General features: G+C 50.3%; 1 protein-coding gene across 5 annotated transcripts in view; it reads right to left on the reverse strand.

The window, feature by feature from the left end:
- LOC140388501 (uncharacterized) overlaps positions 1-21,652 on the reverse strand; it is a 175,989-nt gene that overhangs the window by 116,572 nt on the left and 37,765 nt on the right. Inside the window, exon 1 of one of the 5 annotated variants that reach the window (XM_072472795.1) lies at positions 13,538-13,570. The exons of the other annotated variants lie outside the window; for them this stretch is intronic. The gene's annotated coding sequence lies outside the window, so the exon portion shown is untranslated. Of the gene's footprint in view, positions 1-13,537; positions 13,571-21,652 lie in introns of those variants that run through there. 5 annotated transcript variants of the gene reach the window in all.

Below are 21,652 nucleotides of genomic sequence, written 5' to 3' on the forward strand. Positions count from 1 at the left end.
GGTGCCTTATCCTCTTCCAGAATAGCTCCGTACACCGCTGACACTGCCCCCTTCTCCAGTCCCTTTGTCGTCAATACCTCCTCCAGCAATGTGGAGGGCCGTTTCCTCTGGGAAGCTCTGTATCTCCTTCCTGGAAAAATCCCAAACCTGCAAGTACCTAAACCCTTCTCCCTGCTCCAGCCCATACTTTGCTTCCAGCTCCCTCAATCCTGCAAACCGACCCCGAAGAAACAAATCTTTTAGCGTCTTAATCCCCTTCTCTTCCCATTTCCGAAAACTTCCATCCCACCTCCCTGGCTCAAATCTGTGGTTCCCCCGAATCGGCATTTCCCTTGACCCTAAACCCAACTCGAAGTGTTGGCGAAACTGCCTCCAGATTTTCAATGAAGCTATTATTACCGGACTCCCTGAATATTTCCCCGGAGCTATCGGGAGCGGCGCTGTTGCAAGTGCGTTCAGCCCCGACCCCCTGCACAAACTCTCCTCCATTCTGACCCACTGAGAATCCACCCCTCTGACCCAGCTCCGCACTTTCTCCACATTCGCTGCCCAGTAGTAGTACAACAGGTTCGGGAGACCCAAACCCCCTGCCTGCCTTCCCCTCTGTAGCAGCACCTTTCTCACTCTGGCCACCTTCCCTCCCCATATGAATGAGGTAATCCTTCCCTCAATCTCCCTGAAAAAAGACTTTGGCAGGAAAATCGGTACAAATACCAAAAAATAAACAGGAATCGCGGTAACACATTCATTTTAACCGCCTGTACCCGACCTGCCAGTGACAAAGGAAGGCCGTCCCACCTTGCCAGATCGGCTTTCACTCTCCCCACCAAACTCGTGATGTTGTACCTGCGAAGCCTCCGCCACTCCCGGGCAACCTGCACCCCCAGATACCTAAAAAACCCTGCTCTACGGAATGGCAGCCCCCCCACCCCTGCCTCCACCCCCGGCCGAGACAACACAAAGTACTCACTCTTGTCCAGGTTCAACTTGCACCCCGAGAAAGACCCAAATACCCGCAGTAGCTCCAATATTCCTCCTATCGACGCACTCGGCTCCGACACATACAGCAGCAAGTCGTCGGCAAATAAGGACACCTATATGTTCTATCCCCCACCCGCACTCTTCCTTTCCATGCTCCCGAACTTCTCAATGCGATGGCCAGCGGCTCAATCGCAAGTGCAAACAGCAGGGGGGACATAGGGCATCCCTGTCTCGTCCCACGGTGGAGAGAGAAATATCTCGAACTGATATTATTTGTACGGACACTCGCCTTCGGTTCCTTATATAATAGCTTTACCCAGTTCACAAACATTGGTCCAATCCCAAACCGCTCCAGCACTGCCATCAGGTACCCCCATTCTACCCGATCAAACGCCTTCTCGGCATCCAATGCCACAACTACCTCTGTTTCCTTTCTTTCCGCCGGTGCCATAACAACGTTCAAAACCCTCCTAATGGTCGAAATGTCTACTCTTATTAACGACTAACATACTAGTCATGTGTCAGGACAAACATTAATAAATACCAGAGCTTCGGAGGTCGCTCAATTTTGGAACAGCCATAATAGTTCACAAAATGGCCCCATTTTCACATGGAAACTGAAATTGTGTCTATTGGAGTGTGAACTGTGACAGTGCACAGGACAATCCCTCACAAAGCTTCAGTAGAGCATTTTCTCCCACAACACCACAAGGCATAGGAGCAGAATTAGGCCTCTCGGCCCATCGAGTCTGCTCTGCCATTCAATCACGGCTGATATTTTTCTCATCCCCATTCTCCTGACTTCTCCCCATAACCCCTGATCCCCTTATTAATCAAGAACCTATCTATCTCTGTCTTAAAGACACTCAGTGTTTTGGCGTCCACAGCCTTCTGCGGCAAAGAGTTCCACAGATTCACCACCCTCTGGCTGAAGAAAGTCCTCCTCATCTCTGTTTTAAAGGATCATCCCTTCAGTCTGAGGTTGTGCCCTATGGCTCTAGTTTTACTTACGAGTGGAAACATCCTCTCCACACCCACTCTATCCAGGCCTCGCAGATCCTGTAAGTTTCAATAAGATCCCCCTTCATCCTTCTGAACTCCAATGAGTACAGACCCAGAGTCCTCAACCGCTCATCATATGACAAGCTCGTCATTCCAGGGATCATTCCTGTGAACATCCTCTGGACCCTTTCCAAGGCCATCACATCCTTCCTTAGATACAGGGCCCAAAACTGCTCACAATACTCCAAATGGGGTCTGGCCAGAGCCTTATGCAGCCTCAGAAGTACATCCCTGGCTTGTATCCTAGCCCTCTTGACATGAATGCTAACATTGCATTTGCTGTCCTAACTGCTGACTGAACCTGCACGTTACCAATAACAGAATCTTGAATGAGGACTCCTAAGTCACTTTGTGCTTCTGATTTCCTAAGCATGTCCCCATTTAGAAAATACTCTATGCCTCCATTCCTCCTTCCAAAGTGCATAACCTCACACTTTTCCACATTGTATTCCATCTGCCACTTCTTTGCCCACTCTCCTAGCCTGTCCAAGTCCTTCTGCAGCCCGCCTGCTTCCTTAATACTACCTGTACCTCTGCATATCTCTGTATCATCTGCAAATTTAGCAACAGTGCCTTCAGTTCCTTCTTCCAGATCATTAATGTATATTGTGAAAAGTTGTGGTCCCAGCACCGAACCCTGAGGTACACCACTAGTCACCGGCTGCCATCCTGAAAAAGACCCCTTTATCCCCACTCTCTGCCTTCTGCCAGTCAGCCAGTCCTCTATCCATGGCAATATCTTACCCTTAGCACCATGGGTTCTTAATTTATTTAACAGTCTCCTATACGGCACCTTGTCAAAGGCCTTCTGGAAATCTAGATAAATCGCATCCACTGATTCTCCTTTGTCTAACCTCCTTGTTACCGCCTCAAACAACTCTAACAGATTTGTCAGGCATGACCTCCCCTTGACGAAGCCGTACTTACTCAGTCCTATTTTATCATGCACTTCCAAGAACTCTACAATTTCATCTTTAATAATGGACTCTAAAATCTTACCAATGACCAAAGTCAGGCTAACCGGCCTATAATTTTCCTCCCTCCTTCCTTAAACAGGGGTGTTACATTAGCCATTTTCAGTCCTCTGGGACCCTCCCTGCCTCCAGCGATTCCTGAAGGATCACCATAAATGCCTCCACCATCTCCTCAGCTATCTCTTTTAGAGCCCTGGGTGTAGTCTATCTGGTCAAGGTGATTTATCCACCTTCAAACCTTTCAGTTCCCCCGGACCCGTCTTCTTAATGATGGCCACTACACTCACCTCTGCTCTCTGATCTCCTGGAGTTTTGGTATCCCACTGGTGTCTTCAACATGAAGACTGATGTAAAGTAACTATTCAGTTCCTCTGCCATTTCTTTGTTTCCAATTACTACTTCTCCAGCCTCATTTTCCAGTGTTTCAATATCTATTCTTGCCTCTCTGTTACCTTTTATATATTGAAAAACCTCTTCCTATCTTCTTTTATATTGTTAGCTAGCTTACACTCATATTTCATCTTCTCTCCCCTTATTGCTTTTTTAGTTGTCCTCTACTCGCTTTTAAAGGCTTCCCAATCCTTTGGCTTCCCACTAATCCTTGCCACTTTGAATGCTTTTTCTTTTTCTTTTTTGCTGTCCTTGACTTCCTTTATCAGCCATGGATGCCTCGTCCTCCCCTTCGCATATTTCCTCCTCCTTGGGATGAATTTCTGTTGTGTCTCCCGAATAACCCCCAAAAGCTCCTCCCATTGCTGTTCCACTGTCTTCCCTGCTAGTCTCCCCTTACAATCAACTCTGGCCAGCTCCTCCCTCATGTCTTTGTAGTTTCTCTTATTTAATTGTAATACCCACATCTGATTGCAGCTTCTCCCTCTCAAACTGCAGGGTAAATTCTATCATGTTGTGGTCACTGCCCCTAATGGTTCCTTCACCTTAAGTTCCCTGATCAAGTCTGCCTCATTACACATTACCAAATCCAGAATTGCCTGTTCCCTAGCTGTCATAAGCTGCTCCAAAAAAAATCTCTTAAACTTTCCACAAATTCCTTTTCTTAGGATCCACTACCAACCTGATTTTCCCAGTCCACCTGCATATTGAAGTCCCCCGTGATTATTTTAAATTGCCTTTCTTATATGCCTTTTCTATCTCCTGATTTATTTTCTGCCCCACACCCTGACTACTGCTAGGGGGCCTGTGCTAGGGGCTTTTCACAGTAACTTCATTGAAGTCAACTTGTGACAATAAGCGATTATTATTATAACTCCCATCAGGGTCGTTTTACTTTTGTGATTCCTCAACTCTATCCACAGAGATTGTATACCTTCTGATCCTATATCATACTTGCTATCAATTTAACTTTGTTTCTTACTGACAATGCAACTTTGCAACCTTTGCCCATCTGCCTGTCCTTTCGATAGGACACATATCCTTGGATATTTAGATCCCAGCCCTGATCCCCTTGCAGTCTCATCTCTGAGATGCCCACAACATCATACCCTTGCTGTTCATCTTCCAGCATGGTCCACAATGAAAAGGTCACATTCCTTCCTCTAGAACCAGGTACCAGTACATAAAACAAGATTGGCTGAGGTGGACTATCCCTCAAATTTACTTTTTAATTTCTATTCAACGTCTTACAGCAATGGCACAATTGAGATCAATGCAAAAGTTGGCAGCACAAACCTATGCCATACCAGCACATCCACATTGTATCCATTCCCCCAATCTTAGCTTTTTTTTGTGGGATGTGGGCAAGTCTGACTCGGCCAGTATTTATTGCCCATCCAAATTTGCCCTCGAGAAGGTGGTGGTTAGCTGCCTTCTTGATCTGGTACAGTCTATTTGGTGCAGATACAAGCACAGTGCTGCAGTGTGGTTAGGAAGGGAGTTCCAGGATTTTGATCCAGTGACAATAAAGGAACAGTGATATAGGGCGACATTCTCCGACCCCCCGCCGGGTCGGAGAATCGCCGGGGGCTGGCGTGAATCCCGCCCCCGCCGGTTGCCGAAGTCTCCGGCACCAGAAATTCGGCGGGGGCGGGAATCGCGGCGCGCCGGTTGGCGGGCCCCCCTGCTCTATTCTCCGGCCCGGATGGGCTGAAGTCCCGCCGATAAATTGCCTGTCCCGCTGGCGTAAATTAAATCACATACCTTACCGGCGGGACAAGGCGGCGTGGGCGGGCTCCGGGGTCCTGGAGGGGAGCACGGGGCGATCTGACCCTGGGGGTGCCCCCACGGTGGCCTGGCCCGCGATCGGGGCCCACCGATCCGCAGGGGGGCCTGTGCCGTGGGGGCACTCTTTCCCTTCCGCCTCCGCCACGGTTTCCACCATGGCGGAGGTGGAAGAGACTCCCACCACTGCGCATGCGTGGGAAACTGTCAGCGGCCGCTGATGCTCCCGCGCATGCGCCACCCGGAGATGTCATTTCCACGCCAGCTGGTGGGGCAACAAAGGCCGTTTCCGCCAGCTGGCGGGGCGGAAATTCGTCCGGCGTTGGCCTAGCCCCTCAATGTTGGGGCTCGGCCCATAAAATGCGGAGCATTCCGTACCTTTGGGGCGGCGCGATGCCCGTCTGATTGGCGCCGTTTTGGGCGCCAGTCGGTGGACATCGCGCCATTTCTGGAGAATTTCGCCCATTGTATCAATTCATGATGGCTGTGGCTTTGGAGGAGAACTTACAGGTTGCATCTGTTGCAATTGTCTTTCTTGGTAGAGATTGTGGATTTGGAAGGTGTTGTCAAAGGAGCCCTGGGTGGTTGCTCCAATGCATCTTGTAGATGGTACACATGCTGCCATTGTGCACTGGCAGCGGAAGGACTGAATGTTTAAGGTGGTGGAGGGGGTTCCAATCAAGCGGGCTCTATCCATTGTACTGGAAAGTTTCGAACTTGTTAAGTGTTGTTGGAGCGGCACTCATCCAGGCAAATGCAGAATTCCATCCCACTCCTGACTTGTGCCTTATATATGGTGAACACACTTTGGGGAGTCAGGAGGTGAATTAGTTGCTGCAGAATTTCTGACCTGCTCTTGTAGCCATAATATCTATATGGCTGGTCCAGTTCATTTTCAGGTCAGTGTTAACTCCTTGGATATTGATAGTGGGGGATTCAGTGATCTTAATGCCATTGAATGTCAAAGGAACATTGTGCAGCTTAAGTGAATTGGTCGTACTAAATAGTCCTTTCGTGTCCAAAGATGTGCAGGCTAGGTGGATTGGCCAAGATCAATGCGAGGGGATAGGAACGGGGAGTGGCCCTCAGTAGTGTACTCTTTCGGAAAGTCAGTGCAGACTTGATAGGCAAAATAGTCTCCTTTCACACTGTAGGGATTTGATGGAAGATGGTGAGATTCTCCCTCATTGAAGTTTCTCATTGCTTGACACTTGTGTGGTGCAAATTTGCCATTTATCAACCCAAGCCTGGATATTGTCCAAAACTTGCTGCTTAGGGACATGGGCTGCTTCAGTATCTGAGGAGCCTTGAATGTTGTACAGTCATCATCGAACATCCCCCATTTCTGACCTTATGGGGGCTGTTTAGCACAGGGCTAAACAGGGCAGCACGGTTCAATTCCCGTACCAGCCTCCCCGAACAGGCGCCGGAATGTGGCGACTAGGGGCTTTTCACAGTAATTTCATTTGAAGCCTACTTGTGACAATAAGTGATTTTTATTTCATTCATTATGATGGAAGGAAGGTCATTGATGAAGCAGCTGAAGACGATTGGCCTCGGACACTATCCTGAGGAACTCCTGCAGTGACGTTCTGGGACTGAGATGATTGACCTCCAAAAACCACAATCATCTTTCTTTATGATGTGGAGATGCCGGCGTTGGACTGTGGTGAGCACAGTACGAAGTCTTACAACACCAGGGTAAAGTCCAACAGGTTTGTTTCGATGTCACAATCGAAACAAACCTGTTGGACTTTAACCTGGTGTTGTAAGACTTCGTATCTTTCTTTATGCCAGGTATGGCTCCAACCAGGAGAGTTTCCCCATCATTTCCATTCCTTCAGTTTTTTGCGAGGGTTTGTTGACACCACACTTTGTCAAATGCTGCCTTGGCGTCAAGGGCAGTCACTCTCACCTCACCTCTCAAGTTCAGCTCTTGTGTCCATGTTTGGACCAAGGCTGTAATGTGGTCAGGAGCTGAGTGGCCTTGGCAGAACCCAAACGGAGCATCACTGAGCAGGTTATTGCTGTGTAAGTGCACCGATAACACTGGCAATGATGCCATCTATCACTGTACTGATGATAGAGGGTAAGCTAATCGGGCAGTAATTTGCTGGGTTGGACTTGTCCTGCTTTTTGTGGACAGGATTGTCACGAAGCATGCCGATGTTAGCTGCAAGGATCCTAACTTGGAACATCGGTTCATGGGGTGGGGGTGGGGGGGGGGTGGGGGGGCCTGTCCGGGTATATGGAGGGAGAATTTAGGAATTCTAAATGACCTAACAGCACATCTTTCGGGAAACCGGAGCACCCGGAGGAAACCCACGCAGACGCGGGGAGAACGTGCAGACTCTGCACAGACAGTGACCCAAGCCGGGAATCGAACCTGGGACCCTGGCGCTGTGAAGCAACAGTGCTAACCACTGTGCTAACGTGCTGCCCATCGCATAACAATTATTAAAGACTATTTAATAAAGTAGTACAGAAAAGAAAAATACACACGAACAGGACTACTCCACTCTCATGCAATTGAAATGTACGAATTATTAAACACACACATATAGTTTATATAGAACATACCCCATGTTCCAATACCTGAACTCCGTAATATTTCCCCTCGAACAACATCCAAATTAAATAATCAGTTTGTAGTTACCACACAATACAGGGATGATACTCAAGTCTGGGGAACGTCTTTTCCTAGTCTAACCCCTAGGCTGCCAGCTGGAGAAACTAGCTTTCCGGCTTGGTGGCTGGAAACTGGCTTGTCTGCTCTCAGAGACTGCTAGATATTAGCTGCTGCCTTGGCTTCTCAGGGCTTGTTCAATTATACCTTTGTTTCTCTTTCATTATGCCTTCTGTGTATTTGGCTGTCTGCCCCTGTCAACTTCCGTGACTATACAATAACAAATGTATATCTCATAGATGTTCCCAATCGTTTATACACTGTTTCACTTCAAGTATTCACACCTAATTATTATCTGAACTTCCTTCTAATCCCATAATTGGGAGAGACGCATATTAATGGAGCCTTTTGAATGCGGTCTACTGCTGGCGCTGGGCAGATTTCTACTGTTGCTGGATATCTCGCATCTTATTATGTTTTGATAAATTTGTTTACTGCTGTTTCTAGGCAGATTCATGACCTGGGCAATTTTCCATATTGCCATGTAAATCCCCGGGTTGTAACTGTACTGGAACAGCTTTGGCTAGGGATGCAACAGGTTCTGGAGCACAAGTCTTCAGTACAGTTGTGAATGTTTTAGCCTTGTCTTTTGCACTGATGTGCCGTGCTCCTCCATCATCGAGGATGGGGCTATTTGTGGAGGCTCCTCCTACATTTAGTTGTTTAATTGTCCCCCACCATTCACAACTGGATGTGGCAGGTCTGCAGAGGTGTGATAGGATCCATTGGCTCTGGATTACTCAGCTCTGTCTATCACAGAACCTGCAAGTAGCCCTGTTTGGCATGCAAGTAGGCCTGTGTTGTAGCTTAACCATGTTGACCACATTTTTAGGTGTGCCTGGTATTGTGCCTGGCATGCCCTCCTGAACGCTTCACTGAACCAGTCCATGAGGTTACAGAATGTGGTTGAATACAATTTTGCTTCTGCTGATGGCCCACAGTGCCTCAAGGATGCCCAATCTTGTGTTGCTAGATCTGTTCTAAAACTATCCCATTTAGCACGGTGGTAGTGCCACACAACACGATGGAGTGTATCCTCAACGTGAAGGCAGGATCTCGTCTCCACAAGAACTATGCAGTGGTTACGCCCACCAAGAGTGTCCGGGGCAGATGCATTTGCGACAGGTAGATTAGTGAGGATGGAGTCAAGTAAGTTTTTCCCTCTTGTTGACCCAGCCGAGCAGCTATGCTACCAAGCCACGCTTAGTGATGGATGTTGAAGCTCGCATACCCAGAGTAAGTTCTGCATTTTTGCCACCATTAGTGCTTCTTCCAATGAGTGTTCAACTTGGAGGAGTACTGATTCATCAGCCGAGGGGACTTATTTGAACACAATTTTTAAAAAATAAAAGTATCAGGAAAATGGTGACATAATAATTTCAGTAATTGCTGACTATTAAACAGTGGATTAGTTTAGTGGTTATGGGGCAAAATTTTCTGGGCATTTTGCCATGGGGGAACATCCTGTTTTGGCCGCTAATCCTCACGTGAGGGACATAATGAGATTTGTGGCGGCGAGAGATCTTCCCAGCTCCCCCAATGGCAATGAAATCAGCGAGGGTGTGAATCTGATTACCATGGATTTGAATTGATTTAAACATTCAAAAATGGCTTAACTCCGTTACTTCTGGGTCATCAGATGTCGTCAGCCCCCCCCCCCCCCCCCCCCCCCCCCCCCACCCCCTGTTAATCATTACTGGTTTCCAAAAATGGGGACCAGTTGTAATGACCAAGAGGGGAGCCCAGAGGTGAGTGTAGGCCCTTCGTGGTGAGGTCCATGTTTGGGCAGTGTCCTGGCACTGCCCCTTGGCACTGCCAGGATGTCAGCAAGTTGTCAAGTTGTCATTGCCAGGACCTGTTCCGGGACAGGGCCAGAGGGCAGATCCTCTCGGGAGCCCCATTATGGGAGGGGAGGTGCTATGCCTGCAATGGCGGGGGTGGGGGGAGGGTGCGGAGCAGGGACTTAGAATGGAGTATGCCCTGATACAGCAAAGGATGGTTGGGTTGGTGTGTGTGTGTGGGGGTGGGGGGGTGAGGAGAGGGGAGTTGTGTCGTCCGGATGGTTGTAAGATATGGTTGGGAGGGGGGGGGGGGGGTGTGGCCCAACCATTGAGTATTGGCTGGGGGGGGCGGGGGGGTTAGCCCTATGTGTTGGAGGGTTGGATGTGTTCTCCTCCTTGTCTGCTGGGGGTCGGGCACCTTTATAAAGGGTGCCAGGATCTCTGCCAAGTGGGGCTTGTCAGCTGTGTGAGGCCCCACCCTGCCGGAGTGATGCTGCAAAACATGCTCCCCTGCTCTTTCTTCGACAATGTGTCAGGAGAGAAACATGCCGGTTTTCAATCAGAATCTGACATATTCTAGGAAAATTCCGCCCCCCTGGTCCTGGGTCAATAATCTATTAGTTCCAATGCCACCATGGCGAGCTGTGATACCCAATTCTGCTTATTCTGGACTGACATCAGAAAAATAATCATGGCAACTGCTGAACAAAAGTTAAAAACCCAACTGAATTCTACTTTTCTGGAAATCTAGTATGGCCATCTATAAATGAAGACTTGTATTCATATAGCATATAGGGACGGCACGGTGGCACAGTGGTTAGCACTGCTGCCTCACGGCGTCAGTGATCCAGGTTCAATTCCAACCTCGGGTGACTGTCTATGTAGAGTCTGCACATTCTCCCCGTGTCTACGTGGATGCTCTGGTTTCCCCTCACAATCCAAAGATGTGCAATTTAGTGGATTGGCCATGATAAATTGCCCCTTATGTCAAAAGATTGGTTGGGGTTACAGGGGTAGGGTGGGGGAGTGGGCCTAGGTAGGGTACTCTTTCAAAGGGTCGGCACATCCTTGATGGGCTGAATGGCCTCCTTCTGCACTGTAGTGATTCTGTGATTGTTGTGAATAAGTGGCAGTAACATACAGCTTCCTTTTGGGTGTGTTCTACTTCGAAATACAAAGAAAGCGCAGAACCCATAGACACTGAATGAGACACACCCAAATGTTGATGATGGAAGCACTGGCCTTTGAACCATTCAGACAGAATGAAAAATATTTGCTATTGGGAAATGAGCTTGTTGACCTCCTCTTACTCACTGACTTTTAACACCTGTTGTGTACATAGCATTTCACAAGTGTTCCAGGTCCTGTGGCAAGATCACATCTACCATCCTTTGACCGTGAAGCTGGCTCCCTCTAATGACCACTGCTCCACTTCAATCATTGACTGAGAGGCCTGGATCTAAACAGTCCAGCAATATGAGCTGTTTTCTGTTACATCCACTTTATATGTACTTGGATTGGATTTGTTTACTGTCACGTGTACCGAGGTACAGTGAAAAGTATTTTTCTGTGAGCAGCTCAACAGATCATTAAGTACGTGAAAAGAAAAGAAAAGAAAATACATAATAGGGCAACACCAGGTACACAATGTGACTACATAAACACCGGCATCAGGTGATGCATACAGGGGTGTAGTGTTAATGAGGTCAGCCCATAAGAGGGTCATTTAGGAGACTGGTAACGGCGGGGAAGAAGCTGTTTTCGAGTCTGTTCGTGCGTGTTCTCAGACTTCTGTATCTCCTGCCCGATGGAAGAAGTTGGAAGAGTGAGTCAGCCGGGTGGGAGGGGAGGTGTAGATGGAGTCAGTGGATTGGAGGCAGGTTTGTGTGATAGACTGGGCGGTGTTCACGTCTCTCTGAAGTTTCTTGCGGTCCTGGGCTGAGCAGTTGCCATGCCAGGCTGTGATGCAGCCCGGTAGGATGCTTTCTGTGGTGCATCTGTACTTCCTCTCCCATAGGACCATAGAATTCCTACAGTGCATAAGGAGGCCATTCAGCCCATCATGTCTGCACCAACCCTCTGAAAGAGCACCCTACCTAGGTCCACTCTCCCGCCCCATCCCCGTACCCCATAGCCCTACCTAATCTGCACATATTTTGGAAACTAAGGGAAAATTTATCAAGGCCAATCTACCTAACTTGCACATCTTTGGATTGTGCAAGGAAACTGGAGCACCTGGAAGAAACCCACACGGGGAGAAAGTGCAAACTCCACACAGTCACCCAAGTCCGGAATTGAACCCGAGTCCCTGTCGATGTGAGGCAGCAGTGCTAACCACTGTGCCACCGTGCCGCCCCATCATCATTAATGATAATCTGTTAAATTGTTCACCTAATCTGTTTTCCATCCAGTGTAAATATCCAGACTGCAGTGAGGTGTGTTCAGTAAAGGGCAAATTGCGTTCATTTTACTTTTATAAAATCAGTAGACTGCTCCACAGGACAGGCCTTCTCAATGGAGAGGTCCACGAGAAGATTTCAAGGGGTCTCGTAATGATTGCCAAAAGTATTGCTTCCTTTTTTGTCCTGATGGTGGTACCTAATCATAGAAGTTACAGTGCAGAAGGAGGCCATTTGGCCTATCAAGTCTACACCGGCTCTTGGAAAGAGCACCCTACCCAAGGTCAACACCTCCACCCTATCCCCATAACCCAGTAACCCCACCCAAAACTAAGGGCAATTTATCATGGCCAATCCACCTAACCTGCACATCTTTGGACTGTGGGAGGAAACCGGAGCACCCGGAGGAAACCCACGCACACACGGGGAGGATGTGCAGACTCCGCACAGACAGTGACCCAAGCCGGAATCGAAGCTGGGACCCTGGAGCTGTGAAGCAATTGTGCTATCCACAATGCTACCGTGCTGCCCGCTATTCTCAAATCAACACAGTGGCATGTGGTATAGTGATGTCACCGGAAAGTCAGCAGCCATGCTTGATAAAGGCGAGTCATTAAGGAAAATCAGCAGCCATGCTTGATAAAGGCGAGTCATTAAGGAAAATCAGCAGCCATGCTTGATAAAGGCGAGTCATTCAGGAAAATCAGCAGCCATGCTTGATAAGGGCGAGTCATTCAGGAAAGTCAGCAGCCATGCTTTATAAAGGCATGTTATTAAGCAAAGGAGATGGTTGCAACTGGAGACAGGCAGCAGCGTGTGGAGAAAGTCCCAGCAACTCACCTGCAAACAGTAAGGCTGCAACTTCTGGGTAAGTCCCAGTTCCCCTCACCTTAACTTGAGGATAATGTTGACTGTTAATAGGACGGATTGCAGTCCCAGACCTCTCCATCCATCATGGTTCCAGCCTCTGTCTTCCCCTGAGCAGATTCCAAATGTGCTGGGGTCACTATTCAACCACCCCTTTGACATTCAATGGAATTACCATCACTGCCAACATCCTGGGGGATCCCATTGACCAGAGACTGAACTAGACCAACCATATAAATACTGTGGTTACAAGAGCAGGTTAAGGCTAGGAATCCTGCAGCAAGTAACTCACCTCCTGATTCCCCAAATCCTATCTACCATATACAACGCACAAGTCAGGAGGGTGATGGAATACCCTCCACTTGCCTGGATGAATGCAGCTCCAACAACACTGAAGAAGCTCAACGCCATCCAAGCCACTGGGTTCATGAGCAATTAGGCACGGGCAATAAATGCTGGCACAGTCAGTGGCACCCAGATTCCATGAATGAGTTTTTAAAAAAGGACATAGAAGCCCGCTTGATTTGCAACCCTTCCACATTCAATCAGTCCACCACTGACGCACAGTAGCAGACACGTGTACCATCTACAAGATACACTGCAGGAACTCACCAAGGTTCCTTCAGCAGCACCTTCCAAATCTACGACCTCTACCACCTGGAAGGACAAGAGCAACAGAAACATGAGAACAGCACCACCTGGAGGTTCGCCTCCAAGCCACTCACCATCCTGACTTGGAAATATATCGTCGTTCCTTCACTGTCACTGGAACTCCCTCCCTAACAGCTCTTTGGGTGGACCTACACCTCAGGGGCTGCAGTGGTTCATGAAGGCAGCTCACCACCGCCTTCTCAAGGGCAAATAGAGATGGGCAATAAATGCTGGCCTGGCCAGCTACACAAACAGCCCGTGAATGAATTTTTAGAAACCCTGCAGGCAGCAGCTCCACTAGCCCGTGAGACGGGAGGTCGGACTTGACAGCCCATTGTGTTGCACCTCGCTAGAACGAGGAATTAATGTGGCGTAGATTCACAATCTGACTGAGCAAAGCATCCCCTTCATGCGGAAATAAAAAGCAAATTAATTCAACAATACGCATACCGGAAAACAGAGGATCAGTCAACCTCTACAGGAAGCATTTCTTCATTGGGGTCTGTGCCCCTTTAATCACCCATCTGGGGTACTTTATGCGTTGTTTATCTAAGTATGGTATACGATAATATGTTCACCTATTTGAGCTTGGGTTCTTGTATTTTACTCACAATCAGGTGAGGGCTGGGATATTTTAAACACATATATTTATCTTGGGATCTGTTTGGGCATTTATACTGGGCTTATCTTTACTCCCTTTTTTGACCAAGAGTACAATATTTACAATTCTCCAATCCTCCAGTTCGGATCTCGGAGTCGATGGAAGGCTGGGAAATTATGGCCAGTTCTGCAATTTGCTCCCTCTCTTCCCTCAGTACCGTTGGATGCTTAGGATAGACAGCCTAATTAATACCTCCTGCTTATCAATTTTAAACCCTTTGAGTTTATTAATTACCCACTCTTTCGCTGTAGCACCTTCTCCCTTGGTAAAGACAGATGCATCTTTATTTAATACCTACTCCTCCTTCCTTCATGCAAAAAACCCCTTTTCTAGTCCCAAATCGGTTTACCATTCATACGTTTTTTTAATTCCGTCATGGGACGTGGGCCTCGCTGGCTGGGCCAGCATTTATTGCCCATCCCTAATTGCTCTTGAGGGCTAAAACCACATGGAGTCACATGAAGGCCAGACGGGGTAAGGAGGGCAGATTTCCTTCCCGAAGGTTTTTACAACAATCGACAATGGTTTCACGGTCAGCTTTAGACTTTTAATTCCAGATTTTTATTGAATTCAAATTCCACCATCTGCCGTGGAGGGACTTGAACCTGGGTCCCCAGAGTACTACTCTGGGTCTCTGGTTTACTGGTTCAGTGACAATGCCACTACGCCACGTCCTCCCACCTTTTATATTGACAGGCAGACTCTTTTCATTCTCCCTCAAGCATCCCCTCTAAACCTTTCATATTCATTTTATTATCCATATGCCACCTGTCAAAATATGTTTTGTCTTTGAATTTTCTCTTTTTTGTCATCTATTTGTTCTACCTTTCCCTTTCAAAAGAATATACCTAGTTTAGCTCACTTGGCTAGACAGCTGGTTCATAATGCAGAACAAGGCCAGCAGCGCAGATTCAATTCCCGTATCAGCTGAGGTTATTCATAAAGGCTCCGCCTTCTCAACCTTGCCCCTTGCCTGAGGTGTGGTGATCCTCAGGTTAAAAATCGCCACCAGTCAGCTCTCCCCCTCAAAGAGGTAAGCAGCCTATGGTCATCTGGGACTATGGCAACTTGCCTTTTAATCTACAGATTATACAGAACATCCTTCATCGGTTTGTTGATTTTTTTATAACACAGGAGGGAGTGGCTCAAAAGTGTGAATGTTGAGAATGCCAGCCTCGTCAATGTTTCATATCCAACTTTGTTATCTGTGCACCTTTGTTCAATGTACAGATCGGCCTTTTGCCAGCCCTGATTTTGTGGTAACACTCTCAACCTTTGAGTCAGATTGTTGTCATTTCAAGTTACCCTCCAGTGATTTGAGCACACCATCTGGGCTGGCATTCCCATATATTACTGAGCAAGTTGGGGGACGGGGGGGGGGGGGTGTTCCTGTAGTTAGGGGTCTCTGTGGGGGGGTCCCTCTAGTCAGGGAGTCCCTGTTGAGGGGGGTCCCTCTAGTTAGGGGGGTCTCTGTGGGGGATTCATCGTATTTGGGGGTCTCTGTGGAGGTTCTCTAATAAGGGGATCTCTGGTGGTTCTGGTAGAAGAGGGGTGGGCATGTAGTGCATTGTGGGGGTTGGGTGCCTCTCGGGTGGAGTTTGAGGGCAACACCCTTAAGGCCCACCGCGAGGTCCACAACGTCAGGCCAACATTTGATGAGACCCGTAGTAGTACTTGTCCAGGTGTTTCCCAGCCCAGCACACCGGAGAATCACAGAGGACCAGAGATTAGGATGCTGGTCATTAAGACCCATTTGCAATCATTTACATCCTTCCGCTGGCACGTGGGCGTGAACCCGATCCCTCCGCCAGCGGGATCTAATGTTTGGATCTAAGGCAGCTGATGTCTGGCCCTGGTCCAAATTTTTCGATTCTCCATCCCATTGGGAAACGCATTTCGGACATCCCGGATGGAGAGATTTTACCACAGTGTGTTTGACTGCAGTAGTCACATTTTTAGAAAGGAATTTGTTTTAGGGCAGCACGGTGGCACAGTGGATCGCACCGCTGCCTCAAGGCACCAAAGACCCGGGTTCGATCCTGGACCTGGGTCACCGTGTGTGTGTGGAGTTTGCACATTCTCCCCGTGTCTGTGTGGGTCTCACCCCCACAACCCAAAGATGTGCAGGGTAGGTGGATTGGCCACGCTAAATTGCCCCTTAATTGGAAAAAAAATAATCGGGTACCCTAAACTTATTTAAAAAAAATAAAAAACGGATTTTGTTTTGTAAAGGCATGGGAGATTCTAGGAGCCCAAAGGTGAAATTGACCAAACAAATGTGTTTTTTCAGTCTGGGTTAATGCACTGTGGTTTGACTGGAGAAAGACCCTCAGGAGTTAATGTGCTTTCAGCCCTGGAGAGTTAATTTGTTGTTCAGCTTGGGGAGAAGATGGCATTGCCGGATGGAGCCAAGGAATGCAGAGTGTCAAGTTTGGAGAAGGCTTTGGAGAGAGAATAGATGAAATCTGATCTGTCTGACACCCGAGACCACAATTCTCTCACAGTAGGATAGTTATGAAAGAATAATAATATTTAAAGTAGAGCAGTCTTGTCTGAGAACAAGGAAAAGGCTTAAGCATGGCCGGCTAACCAGTTTTTTGAAGGTATTCAGCCAGAGTCTGAAGGGGTCTAACAGGAGCCAAATCTGTTTTATAAAGCATGTATTACTCCATGCCATGCTGATTTTAAGATAGATCAAGAGCTGTATGTTTCTTCTCTTGTTGTTTAATGGAAAATTGAGCAGTAGTGTTCAACGGGTTGTAAGCTGTTCTTTTTGGATGTGAAGTTAAAGAGTTTAATATTGTATTCATAATAAAGTTTTGTTTTAAAAATACCAAAGCCAGGGGCAGCTCGGCGGCGCAGTGGCTAGTACTGCTGCCTCATGGCGCCGAGGTCCCAGGAATGTACGGAAAACGGTTAGAGAATCACCGGGTCCTTGCTGCAGGACTGACAAGCTGCAGCCGCGTGCACGCCCACACTCCCCACACGCGCACCGATCATGCCAGAAAAGATAGTACCGGCTGTGCTGGGCCGCGTACCCGCTCACCCCGACCCCACAGCCCACCTCCTGGCCACCCCTCCCACTCCTGCCAGCCCTGGCAGATGCACCCCGGTCAACGGCACGTGGCGGTAGTAGACACTGTCCGCATGCCCTCTCTCTCTCCCCGCAGCCGCCACGCCAGGCTCACGACTGCGGGAACGCGGCCCATTGGAGGCAGAGCATCGTAGGTGGGCCCGCTAATGACATTCCAATGGGGGCTGCGACCGCGTGCGTCTCAGTGACACCGTTTTGGAGGGGGCGGGGGGCATCGCGACCTAGCATAAAACGCGACGCCTGCCGCGATTTCGGCATGGAGAGCCATTCGCCACCCGATCGCCGTTCCCGATTTCGCCATCAGGCAATGGAGAATCCCATCCCTATTTCTTCAGGCAATCACTCCTGGGGCGAACCATTCTTTCTGCACAGTCTTCAAATAAACTAAAATATTGCTGGTCAGTTCAGTATCCTAGCCACTGTTGGGGTCCAGTCTGGGAATGTCATAATCACTCACGTGGACCCGAAGAAGGGAGGGAAGAAGGACAAAATGGCGGCGGGCGGAGACCAGGCAGCATGGAGGCAGTGAGCGGAGGAGCAACAGGAGGGTATCCAGCGCTGCCTCAGAGAGATTAAAACGAACCTGCTAGAGCCGATGAAGGCTTCTATTGATAAGCTGCTGGAGACACAGACGGCCCAGGGGGTGGCGATCCGAGAGGCTCGACAAAAGATCTCTGACAATGAGGACGAGATCTTAGGCCTGGTGGTGAAGGTGGAGGCGCACGAGGCGTTCCACAAGAAATGGCAGGAGCGGTTCGAGGAGATGGAGAATCGGTCGAGGCGGAAGAATCTGCGGATTCTGGGCCTCCCGGAGGGGCTGGAGGGGCCGGACATGGGGGCCTATGTGGTCACCATGTTGAAATCGCTGATGGGAGCGGGGTCCTTCCATGGGCCCCTGGAGCTGGAAGGGGCCCATAGAGTGTTGGCGAGGAGGCCCAAGGCTAACGAGCCTCCGCGGGCGGTGCGAGTGCGGTTCCATCGGTTCGTCGATCGGGAGTGTGTGCTCAGGTGGGCCAAGAAAGAGAGGAGCAGAGGTTCGAATATACCAGGACTGGAGTGCGGAGGTGGCGAAGAGGAGGGCCGGTTACAATCGAGTGAAGGCGGTGCTGCACAGGAAGGGGGTGAGGTTTGGCATGTTGCAGCCGGCGCGACTGTGGGTACCTACAAGGACCGGCACCATTATTTTGAGTCTCCGGAGGAGGCGTGGGCCTTTGTTCAGGCCGAGAAGCTGGACACAGACTGAGGGTCGGGATGGGCGATTGGGGACTGCGGTGGATATGTTATGCCTATTTTTCTGTTCGGGGGGGGGTCCTTTGCATTGTTTTGGGTTTCTTTTTCTCTGTGTTTTTCTCTTTCGGGTTGGGGAGGGTGGATGGGGCGGGTTGGGCACTGTTTTGGTTGGTGGCGGGGCCTGGTAGGTGGAGAGCGCGGGCTTTTTTTCCCGCGCCAAAGACTGGGGGGGTGGCGGGGGCCGGGGCGGGGAAGCGAGGATTGTTTCCCACGCTTAGAACGGAGGGGGGAGGGGGAGAGCCTGTGGATGGGGAGTGGGAGAGGAGGGTGTGCCACACAATGAGAGGAGTCGAAGGGGGACGCGGGAGTGGCCGGGGTCAGCAGGAGTCAGCTGACTTGCGGAAGCGCAATGGGGGGAGTAAACCAGCTAGGATGGGTCCTAGCCAGCGGGAGGGGGGGAGGGGGAGGGGAAATAGAGTTGCTGCTGCTAAGGCCAAGGAGGAGCTGGAGCGAGTGGGGGGGGGGTCAAGATGGGGGTATGCCGCTGTGGGGGAACGGGCCGGGTGTGGGGGTGCGGGGCGCGTGGCTGGCCGAGGAGGGGTAATGGTTAGTCGGCAGGGGAGGGGGGCGGGTAGCCCCCAGGTCCGGCTGATAACCTGGAATGTAAGGGGACTGAATGGGCCGGTTAAGCGGGCCCGCGTGTTCGCGCACCTGAAGGGCTGAAGGCGGATGTGGTTATGCTCCAGGAGACACACCTGAAGGTGGCAGACCAGGTAGACTGAGGAAAGGGTGGGTAGGTCAGGTGTTTCACTCGGGGCTAGATGCCAAAAATCGAGGGGGTGGCGATCTTGGTGGGAAAGAAGGTGTCATTCGAGGCGTCGAGCATTGTGGCAGATAATGGCGGTAGGTACATAATGGTAAGTGGTAAGTTGGCAGGGAGAGAGGGTGGTACTGGTCAATGTGTATGCTCCGAACTGGGACGATGCGGGTTTATGTGGCGTATGTTGGGTCAGATCCCAGACTTGGAAGTGGGGGGCCTGATAATGGGGGGAGACTTTAACAAGGTGTTGGATCCGGCACTGGATCGCTCCAGGTCTAGGACGGGTAGGAAGCCGGCGGCGGCTAGAGTGCTGGGAGGGGTGGACCCTTGGAGATTTGCAAGGCCGGTGGCTAGGTAATTTTCATTCTTCTCACATGTCCATAAGGCTTATTCTCGAATGAACTTTTTCATTTTGAGTAGGGCGTTGATAGCGAGAGTAGGGGATACCGAGTATTCGGCAATAGCCATTTCGGACCATGCCCCGCATTGGGTGGACTTGGAGATGGGGGAGGAGAGGGACCAGCGCCCGCTGTGGCGCTTGGAGGTGGGGCTGTTGGCGGACGAGGAGGTGAGTGAGCGGGGTCCCGAGGAAGTATAGAGAGGTACTTGGAGACCAACGACAATGGGGAGGTCTGAGTGGGGATGGTATGGGAGGCACTGAAGGCGGTGGTGAGGGGAGAGCTGATCTCCATTAGGGCCCACAAGGAGAGGGGGGAGAGAGAGGGGCTGGTGGGGGATATGGTGAGGGTAGACAGGAGGTATGCGGCAGAGCCTGAGGAAGCATTGTTGAGGAAGAGGTGCAGCCTCCAGGCCGAATTCGACCTGGTGACCACCAGGAAGGCGGAGGTGCAGTGGAGGAAGGCCCAGGGGGCGGTCTACGAGTATGGGCAAAAGACAAGCTGGATGCTGGCGCATCAGCTTTGGAAGCGGGACGCAGCTAGGGAGATCGGGGGGAGTTAAGGGCAGGGGAGGGAGCGTGGTGCGGAGTGGGGTTAGGATCAATGGGTCTTCAGGGACTTCTACGAGGAATTGTACCGATCCGAGCCCCCACAGGAGGAGGGAGGGATGGGCCGTTTCCTGGACCAATTGAGGTTTCCAAAGGTGGAAGAGGGACTGGTGGCGGGACTGGGGGCCCCTATTGGGCTGGAGGAGCTGATCAAAGGGATAGGAAGCATGCAGGCGGGGAAGGCACCGGGGCCGGACGGTTTCCCGGTCGAGTTCTATAAAAAATATATGGACCTGTTGGGCCCGCTGTTAGTTGGGACCTTTAATGAGGCAAGGGAGGGGGGGGGGCTTTACCCCCGACGATGTCCCGGGCACTGATCTCCTTGATCCTGAAGCGGACAAGGATCCCCCTGCAATGTGGGTCTTACAGACCGATTTCCTTGCTAAATGTAGATGCCAAGGTGCTGGCGAAGGTCTTAGCCACGAGGATTGAGGATTGTGTGCCGCAGATCATCCATGAAGACCAGACGGGGTTTGTGAAGGGGAGACAGTTGAACGCGAATGTGCGGAGGCTTTTGAATGTTATCATGTTGCCGGCGAGGGAGGGGGAAGCGGAGATAGTGGTGGCGATGGACGCTGAGAAAGCCTTCGATAGGGTAGAGTGGGGGTACCTGTGGGAGGTGCTGAAGAGGTTGAGGTTTGGGGAGGGGTTTGTCAGGCGGGTTAGGCTGTTGTATGAGGTCCCGATGGCGAGTGTAGCCACAAATAGGAGGAGGTCCGACTACTTTCGGTTGCACCGAGGGACGGGACAGGGGTGTCCCCTGTCCCCCCTGCTCTTCGCACTGGCGATTCAACCCCTGGCTATAGCACTGAGAGAGTCGAGGAACAGGAGGGGGTTGGTGCGGGGTGGGGAGGAGCATAGGGTGTCGCTTTATGCAGGCGACCTGCTGCTGTATGTGGTGGACCCGGTGGGAGGAATGCCGGAGGTAATGGGGATCCTTAGGGGAATTCGGGGACTTTTCGGGGTACAAGCTCAATATGGGGAAAGAGCGAGCTGTTCGTAGTTCAGCTAGGGGACCAGGAGAGGGTGATTGGCGAGCTCCCACTAAAAAGGGAGGAGAGGAGCTTCAGATATTTGGGGGTCCAGGTGGCCAGGAGCTGGGGGGCCCTGTAGGCTTAACTTTACAAGGCTGGTGGAGCAAATGGAGGAGGAGTTCAAGAGGTGGGACGCGTTGCCGCTGTCCTTGGCGGGGTAGGGTGCAGTCAATCAAAATGACGGTGCTTCCAAGGTTTTTGTTCCTGTTCCAGTGCCTCCCCGTGTTTATC

This window comes from Scyliorhinus torazame, chromosome 13 (genome assembly GCF_047496885.1).
Source record: "Scyliorhinus torazame isolate Kashiwa2021f chromosome 13, sScyTor2.1, whole genome shotgun sequence".
In the NCBI taxonomy this organism is placed as follows: Eukaryota; Metazoa; Chordata; class Chondrichthyes; order Carcharhiniformes; family Scyliorhinidae; genus Scyliorhinus; species Scyliorhinus torazame.